This window comes from Lygodium microphyllum, unplaced genomic scaffold (assembly GCF_053477565.2).
Source record: "Lygodium microphyllum isolate KBCC unplaced genomic scaffold, Lygodium_microphyllum_v1.1.10 scaffold_414, whole genome shotgun sequence".
Classification (NCBI taxonomy): domain Eukaryota; kingdom Viridiplantae; phylum Streptophyta; class Polypodiopsida; order Schizaeales; family Lygodiaceae; genus Lygodium; species Lygodium microphyllum.
In genome coordinates, this window is record NW_028229876.1 from 22,501 (window position 1) to 32,279 (window position 9,779).

A 9,779-nucleotide genomic window follows, 5' to 3' on the forward strand; every position below is an offset into this window, starting at 1 on the left:
CTGCGTACAAGCTAGAGAGACTTGATGAGACCCATCAAACCGCCTAGCTTGAAGCGCGAGGGCCAGCTCCCTCGCTGTGTCCACCTCGACATGGCCCTGTACGGCCTGATTTTGCAAGTGGGACCAGAAAAGCTTGTACAAGTTGATATGCGATATTTTCGCATGTCGCCTTGCCCTGATAGCCAAATCCATTTCTTTGGCTGTGAGTAATGGCCTCTTGATGCCGGGACTAACCTTAGTGACCCAGGTTGAAACCAAGCCTTCACACCTGATTTCTGCACTTGTGTTGGGCTCCTCACTGAGCCGGATCTGTCCTTGCAAACCTGGAGGGTGAAGCCTCCGTGCAACCTGCTCGGCTTGATCGTGAAGCCAACCAACCACCACGATGTTACCCAACAGGTTGCACCCCCTTGGTCCCGAGACCGGAATGGGCTTGAATGTGTTTGTGGACTTCAAGATCAGAGTGGGTTTCCTGAAAGACACTCTCATCCGAAGCGCAGGGTCCCCAGCCTCATGCACCTCAGCGACTTGAGTCCCCCTCAAGAGCGTCCATTCGTCACTATCTGTCCCTGCGAGGGGCGCCCCAGCACCCCTATCTTCCTTGCTGTATGAGGGCTTGTCTCCCTCTGATTCAGCCGATGTAGTCCCATCTTTTTGCTCCAAAGTTTTGTGTGAAAGTGTTTGTAGTTCTTGATTAGCATGTATATGATTCCCCTCTCCCGCTGCCTCAATCTTTTGTGGTCTTTCGGTTTCCTCTGTCATCACCACCCCCTTCGCCCTGGGCCTTTTCACCACATCGTATTCATCTTGCTCTTCCGCACACGTCTCTGTCTTTTCCCTTTTTTCCTCACAGCCCTTCCCATCGTCACCTGCTCCTCTGGTTTCACTGTCCATCTCATCCACCCACTTGTCACAATACACGGCCATTTGTTTATACTCGCGGCTCACGAGTTCTTCAGCATCTCCCGTCTCCCTAGCCTCCACCTGTTCCTCAACCCATCCGGCACGTTCGTTTAGACTCGCGGCTCCACGAGTTTGATCTACCTCTTCCACTCTGCCTTCGGCCGTTTCTTTAGACTCGCGGCTCACGAGTTCTTCCCTCAACTCTGTTTCTCCATACACGGCCGTTCGTTTAGACTCGCGGCTCACGAGTTCTCCCTTCACCTCCATTTCACACACGGCCGTTTCTTTATCCTCGCGGCTCACGAGTATTATGCCTTCCCCCTCATCCTCTTCCCTGCACACGGCCGTTTGTTTATCCTCGCGGCTCACGAGTATTCTGCCTTCTTCTTCACTCTCCTCTCCACACACGGCCGTTTCTTTATCCTCGCGGCTCACGAGTATTATGCCTTCCCCCTCATCCTCTTCCCTGCACACGGCCGTTTGTTTATCCTCGCGGCTCACGAGTATTCTGCCTTCTTCTTCGCTCTCCTCTCCACACACGGCCGTTTCTTTATCCTCGCGGCTCACGAGTACCATGCCTTCTCCATTTCCTTCTCCACGCACGGCCGTTTCTTTATCCTCGCGGCTCACGAGTATTGTGCCGGCCCTTAGTTTATCCTCGCGGCTCACGAGTACTATGCCTTCTCCCTTCTCCTCTCCACATCCGGCCGTTTCTTTATCCTCGCGGCTCACGAGTTCTTCTTTAGTCTCTATTTCGCATACGGCCGTTTGTTTAGACTCGCGGCTCACGAGTTCTTCCCCTGCCTCCACTTCTTCTAATTCCCAGGCTCCCAGCCCCTCCTGTCCTGGATTGTTTATACTCCCCCTAGGTTCAGGAGTCTCTGAATTGTCTGTCCCGATTTCTTTATACTCCCTCCAGGTGCAGGAGTTTTCAGCGCTACAAACACCCATTCCCTCAATCTTACCATCGTCATACTCGTACCTTGCACATTCATTGAGAACTTCAAGTTGATCACTGTCTTTCTTGCCCCCATACTCCAGTTTGCACTCCTCTAGGATCACTCCATCTGGTAGAAGATTTGATTTATCAACCATCTGCTCTTCTGCGCAATTTTCGATGAGAACTCCATCAAACATAATACCTGGCCCGCAGGCCTCTCTTTGTTCCCGTAGGTACTCTCTGGTCACAACTTTATTTATACTCTCTGACTCTGTTACGAGTTCTTCCGGTTGCTCCTCATCATATGGCCTATCAGCCCACCATTGCTCTGCTTGTCGTGTTTCGTAGTCGTTATTACAAGAATATGGCCCGTAGGCCTCCTCACTTTCTCCTTGCCCCCACTCGTTGTACTGTTCTTCGTGCTCGAACCTTTGTAATTGTGCGTAATAATCCGGGTTCCATTCTTGATCCCCTCTGGCCCACCTGTCCTCTTCTAACTCTTCTTCTTGATCTCCAAAGTAGGCTTCTTCAGGCTGGTCATAATATTCGTGGTAAGGCTCATTTGCCCCCCACTCCTCTTCTCTCCATTGCCTTGCCTCGCACGACACATCCTCTTCTGGTGCATCTTCAAATTGAGTAAAATCATTTTCCCTTTGAGCCCTCTCCATTTGGTGTGCCTCTTGCATCATTTGTTGCCGTATCCTTCTTTCGGCCTCCCAATCTATCTGCTCATCTAAGTAAGTATCATCCGTCCAAGCAGTTGGTTCATCTGTTGTTGATTCATCATCTGATTCACTTAACACATCTGGTGGCTTGGTCTTTGCTCCACATTTCCCTTTCTGCTCTGCCAACCCTTTTTTCAATAAGTTCATCACCTGTAGTAAGTTTATACGTTCGGCATGACTCAATTGTCCCTCTGATATCAACCTTTCCCCCACTGTCAATTGGGCCTCTACTGCAGCGCACATGTCCCCTTCTTTCTCTACTTCACTTTCACTACTCTCACTATCAGACTCACTTTCCGTTTCTTTTTCCTGCCTTTTTGTGCTTGGGTTCTTCTGATTTGCCTGGGGTTTCATACTTTTTTCTTTCTCATCCGGCATACCCCCTTGTGCTACGATCTCTCCATATTCTTCGCTAATTTCCAACCTCAATTGTCTTTCTATATGTAATAAATCAAGATTCAAACATTTTCTGTGCTCTTCATACCACTCCTTTAATTTGTCATTCAGCACCTGTAATTCTTCTTTTAGCCCAACTTGTTTAGTCTTTACTCCATTCAATCTCCTCTCCAAATCCTGCTCCTCCCGCTTCGAGAATCCATATCCACACTTTAGCCAATTCACCTTCGTTTCCCACAAGATCCTGCGTTCATCCTCACAATCATACCATCTTGCCAAAACCTTGTGTTTCGAATCATACAAATTCTCAATTCTGACCTTTTCGGCTTCGATTCGTGCTTTTTTCATCTCGTTTTGGTCACTTTTCACTCTTTTCCCACTTTTCTTGTGTTTTCCCATTTTTTGAATTTTTTATGAATTTTTGAATTTTTTTGAATTTTTTATGATTTTTTCGAAATTTTTCTGAAAAATTTTGAATTTTTGCCTATTTTTGTGTATTTTTGCCCCTCCCCGCCTCCAGACGCCTCCGATGCGTCACGGGGTCCCGCTCTGATACCAAGTGTTACAAAACTCCAAAATTCCCAAAAACATGCCTTCACCCCAAAACACACCTCAACTCGGCATATCACGCCCCTTGGGACTCAACACGGCACCATAACATGATACATCGCGGCATAGCACGGTTTTCCCAACTCAACATGGCACCACGGCACGGCATAGCTCAACACGCCACGGAGGGCGACACGGAAGGTAACACGCCACGGCCCAGCGCCGACGCGACTCAACAGTCCACCTTGTTATCTCCCCCCATCGGGCGGGGAATTCCTCATGGCACTTGAAAGTTTTTGGTGCTCACGCAAGGACGCACCTCCGAAACCCTTTGAGGTAGCACAACACCCCACTCACCTCTCGCCCCATAAAAAGACTACCCTTTCCCCCTCACTCTCACTGTTTGCACTCACCATCCCCACTCACCTATGCCTGGGGGAAGCCCCGAGCCACTTAACCATACCCAAGCGACACACACTACGGCCCCATGCCGCGACGCGCCCAAGGAGAGCCAAGCCTCGAGTAGGGTACCTCCCCTATAGGTGTTGTAACAAAACTCCAAAAACCGCCAAAACATGCCTCGGCACCATAACACACCATAACGCGGCATATCACGCCCCCTCGGCCTCAACAAGGCACCATAACATGACATATCACCACAACACGACATGGTTCCCCAACATGACACGGCACGGTTTCTCAACTCACCACGGCGCCTCAGCGCGACACGGCACGGTAACGCGACACGGTTCCACAGTCCACCATGTTATCTCCCCCCAACGGGCAAGGAGCTTTATCCTCAAGGCACTTGAACGTTCTTGGTGCTTACGCAAGGGCTCATGCATGAAACCCTTCATATTGGGCCAACACCCCACTCACCTCTCTCCCCATGAAAAGACTACCCATCCCCCTCACTCTCACTGTTTGCACTCACCATCCCCACTCACCTATTCCTGGGGGAAGCCCAGAGCCACTTAACCATGCCCAAGCGACACGCACTACGGCCCCATGCCGCGACGCGCCCAAGGAGAGCCAAGCCTCGAGTAGGGTACCTCCCCTATACACACCCCCCCTACAAAGAACTCGAAGCCCACTTCGAGTTAAGTAGGTACTAAGAGTTTGTTATTTACAAGAATAAACCCAACCCTCTTTCCTAGCTTCAAAAAAGTGAAGGTAAATATACGAATGCCCCTACATAGTTATGCTCTCAAGTATACTTACAAGCCGCCTTGAGACGCCTCCACCTGGTTGGATCTTCCCAATGCTAAAGTGTGGTGTTGACGTCGCAAGCACTTTCTTTTGTCGGGCTCTTCGTAGCCGGATCAGTCGATGATGCCTTGTTTGAGGATGTCGTGGAGATGCGCTGTAAGGCCACGTACCTCTTTGCTCTTCTTGCTCTATCCATTGTTCCCGCATGCAGCAGTCCACCACCCCGCGCCTTAGTTCTTCGTGGTGTGTATGGGATGTTGGACTTCGCGGCTCCTTCAGTAGTAGATCGTCTCTTTGCATAAACCGCGTGCCGCCTTGCGCGGAACGCCCGATCCCATTTTGTCGCGCCGTCCTTGGTCTTTCTTTTCCTTCTTGGAGTGCCCTGTCTGGCACGGATCTTCGGGAGTTTACCTGTAAAGCGCTTAGATTTTACCTGCGGTGCTGCGTGTCGGCGCGCTCTCCTCGCAAGGTCCATTGTCCCCGCGTGCTTTACTCTTCTTCGTTTTGAGCCCTTTTTGGCTAGATCCGACTTGACCGCACACACCTGCCGAAGCCTTCTATGTTGGCCCTCTCCGGCCTGATTTATCTCAGTGATGCGCAAATGAATGCAGAGGCCATTGCTAAAAGATTGCCATACTGCGCCGGCTTGCACTAAGAGGCCCTGCTTGGCTACATTGAGCTGGGTCACCTGCATGTAAGTTAGACGGACTTGATGAAAGCCATCAAACCGTCTAGCTTGCAGCGTGAGGGCCATCTCTCTCGCTGTGTCCACCTCGAAGCTGCCCTGACTGGCCTGATTTTGCAAGTAAGTACAGAATAGCTTGCACAAGTCGGAACGCGGGGTTACCGCATACCGCCTTGCCCTCACTGCCAAGTCCATTTCTTTGGCTGTGAGCATTGGCCTTCTTCCGCCGAGATAAAACTTATGGGCACATGTTGGAGCCAAGCCTTCACACTTGGCGTTGGCAGATGAGCTAGGCCCCTTATTGAGCCGAATCTGACTTTGATCCTCAGGAGGGTGAAGCCTCCGTACAACTTGCTCGGCTCGGCCATGAAGCCATCCGACCACGATGACGTCACCCAGCAGGTTGCAACCCTTTGGCCCTGAGACCGGAATAGACTTGAACGCGCAAGTAGACTTCAAGTTTGAAGTGGGCTCCCTGAAAGACACTCTCATCCGAAGTACAAGGTCCCCAGCCTCGTGCACCTCTGCAACTTGAGTCCCGTTCCAGAAGATCCATTCGTCGCCATCTGTCCACACAAGGGGCACCCCAGTACCCCCGTCTTCTCCGCTGTATGAGGGCTCGCTTCCCTCGTAATCAGCCACTTTTGCACAATCTCTGACCGCATCAGTTTCGCAAGAGAACACCTGCAGCTCATTGCTGAAGCATACATGCCTTCCCTTGCTAGCCGACTTGGTTTGTTGGGACTCCGGGATCGACTCTGTTGTCTCCCCCTTCGCCTTGAGTCTTGCAGTATCAATAGCTTTTTTCTTTGTCCGCTCCTTTGCACCTTTTCCCTCTTCCCCATCCTGTTCTTCCCCATACTCGGCCATTCGTTTATCCTCGCGGCTCACGAGTACCATGCCTTCTTCCTCATCCCTTTCCCTACACACGGCCGTTTCTTTATCCTCGCGGCTCACGAGTACTATGCCTTCTCCTTCGCTCTCCTCTCCACACACGGCCATTTCTTTATCCTCGCGGCTCACGAGTCTTCTCCTTTCTCCTTCACTCTCCACTTCACATCCGGCCGTTTCTTTATCCTCGCGGCTCACGAGTATTGTGCCTTCTCCTTCACTCTCCTCTCCACACACGGCCATTTCTTTATCCTCGCGGCTCACGAGTATCGTGCCGGCCATTAGTTTATCCTCGCGGCTCACGAGTACCATGCCTTCTCCTCCAACCCTTCCTTCACACACGGCCATTTCTTTATCCTCGCGGCTCACGAGCTTATCCTGTTTGGCCGTTTGTTTAGACTCGCGGCTCACGAGTTCCTCCACACGCTCCTCATTTCCGGCCATTCGTTTATACTTGCGGCTCACGAGTTCATCCTGTTTGGCCGTTCGTTTAGACTCGCGGCTCACGAGTTCTTCCACACGCTCGTCATGTTCGACCGTTCGTTTAGGCTCGCGGCTCACGAGTTCCTCCACAAGCTCATCACCTTCGGCCGTTAGTTTAGACTCGCGGCTCACGAGTTCTTCTTTCACCTCCATCTCTCCATACACGGCCGTTTCTTTAGACTCGCGGCTCACGAGTTCTTCCCTCGCCTCCGTTTCTCCATACACGGCCGTTTCTTTAGACTCGCGGCTCACGAGTTCTTCCTTCACCTCCATTCCCTCTAACTCCCAGGCTCCCAGCCCATCCTGTCCTGGATTGTTTATACTCCCCCTAGGTCCAGGAGTCTCTGAGTAGTATGCCCTGATTTCTTTATACTCCCTCCAGGTGCAGGAGTCATCCCCTTCATCCTCGCCAACATCCTCAATCTCTCCATCCGATCCCTCCACCGCTTGTTCCGAAGTATCATCTGCTTGGGGCTCGGCTTCCTTTGCCTCGCCCTTCCATGCGCACTCCTCAAGAACTACCCCTTCCGATAATGGAATTGACCCGCAGGTCGTCTTCTCTTCCGCGCACTCCTCCACTAGCACTCCATCAAACATGAAACTGGACTCCTTTGCCCATATTGGTTGCTCTGAATAAAACAAGTGGTCATCCTCTTCATGATATGGCCCGTAGGCCTCCTCGTTTTCACCCTGCCACTCGTCCGCATCCGCTTCATACCCTGGTTCTGAAAAGTTGTCATAATCATCTTGATAGTCTCTTTCCTCTTCCCAGGTCGTCTTTCCTTGTGTATAATTGGCTTCATATTCTGGATCGAACCCTTGTTCCTCATAGCCCTCCAACTGTTTTCCTCTATCTTCCCACATATAATCTTCGTATCTAGCATACTGATCTTCAAAAGGCTCCTCATACATGTAATCTCCTTCAGGTTCGTCACAATGACTATGGTATGGTGCATTTGCCACCCACTCTTCTCTTTCACCCCAGTGACTCCCTTCACATCCCCCTTCCATCATCGCATCCTCAAACTGGCCTAGATCTTCATGTACCATGGCCCTTTCTCTTTCTCTTTGATTGGCTTCTTCTATCATCTGTTCGCGGATTTTCAATTCGGCATCCCAATCTATTCTCTCCTCTAACCATGGCTCTTCATATGTATCCGGTTTCCCGGTCTCTGAATCTTCATCTTCTGAGTCACTCATGGCCTCTGGCAACCTGGCACCCTTCTCATATTGACCTTTGCGCTCCGCCAGCTTGTTCTCCAATAGGTACATCACTTGTTGTAAAGCATTGCACTCTTTTGTACCCAGTGTTCCACTAGATAATAACTTTTTAGCATTAGCCAACTGACTTCTAGCCTCAGCATCTCTATCGCTTTCGTCGTCATCCCTTACCTCACTCTTGTTACTAGAATTCTTCTTTTGAGCATCTGGCCTTTCTTGAGTTACTTGAGGTTTTCTAGCTTTACACTTCTTATCTGGTACATCACCACTAAGATTTGTCTTTTGACTACATGGCTTCGCTTGAATTACTTGGGGTTTCGCAGTTTTTCCTTTTTCATCTGGCATCTTGTCTCCACCTACCCCCTCCCCGTACTCTTCTATGATTTCCATTCTCAACTCCCGCTCTATCAGTAGCAAATCAATTCTTGTATTGCTCCTATGTTTTTTTTTTGTTTTGTTTTGTGAGTCGGGTGTGCACCTTCATGCTATGCTCATCAAGTGAGTATAGTACGTTAGTGTACGCGCTATCACAGGGCCAAACCCTTTCACCTCCGGCTTCGGCGAACGCATCCGCTTTCCTCCGCTCCCTTCGGTTGATAGCTCCGGGGAGACTAGCCCTTCTTGGCTAGTGAGGGTAGGCACCAAGACCCCCATGTGGGAATCCAGGTAGTCCGGGACTTGAGGAAGGATCGCCCTAACTCTCACCCGGTAAAACGCCCCATCCCGACGGGTTCCCGCAGAGGGATTGCCATGCCCAGCTTGGACGTCGGCTCGTAGGAGGAGTCCGTTCCCGCAGGTTACCTTAAGACCCCATTGCTACAGGTAACCAGTTCTAGTAAAGCCAACCGTTTGGTGATATCGCAAGAATACAGCTCAGTGACACATGTATTTCATGTCTCCGGGGTATCATCGTCATTTCCCAAGGGATCGGAATTTATGAGCTATGTAGTTCTTGCAGGTATCGCGGTATAGCTTCACCAAGGAATGCAACGACTGAAACATGTCCAGCCACTACACCCCTCGAGTGCGGTTTCGGGGCCACCCAGTTGGGTAGCCTCTTCCCACTTGCCTCCCCTCCAAGGAGGATCATGACAGCTTCCTCATCGGTGCCGTCGAGGCCTAGGATCTCTCGACTCTCTCGAATGAGGTTGCCAAGAGTACGGTCCCGAAGGTCCGTAAATGCGTCACACTGGAGCATTATGTGACAAAGTGAAGATCCAGCCTCTGGCTGATTGCAGCAAGGGCATTGTTGTGATCTTCTTGGGTGAATCTTGTCCCGAAGGACCAATCCTCCAACGCGTGCCAAGAGTAGATAGCGTTCTGCTCCATGTTTCACCCCCCTCCTGAGATTGCTTCGGAATAAGTACCCCGTGGAACCTACGAACTTGTGTTTTAGATACGGCTTGAGGGACGCACAGTCATGTTGTTTGTCCCATTTGGCCCACACGTGTGAGCGCACCGCGTTCAGCGGCGCATCAGGCACGTATCGTTTCTTCCAATGTCGTGTTCGCATTTCCCACGTCCACTTACCTCTCGCACCTTTTGGGGCTGGATTCCGAGTCATCTCTCGCGCCCAGGTCTTGAGGTGTGGGTACTTGGCAAGAGCTCGGGTTCTTTGGCCTCCGCAGTATGCGGCTACAGGGGGAATGTGTAATTCATGGTGCAAAGTAGCGCCCCCCACCGTCGTCGAATTGCTACTCTTTCCCACAATCCATCGCATTCCAGTTGCCACCATCCTCTCCAGCGAGCGCAACTTTCCCTGGTTTTGGGCCCCCAT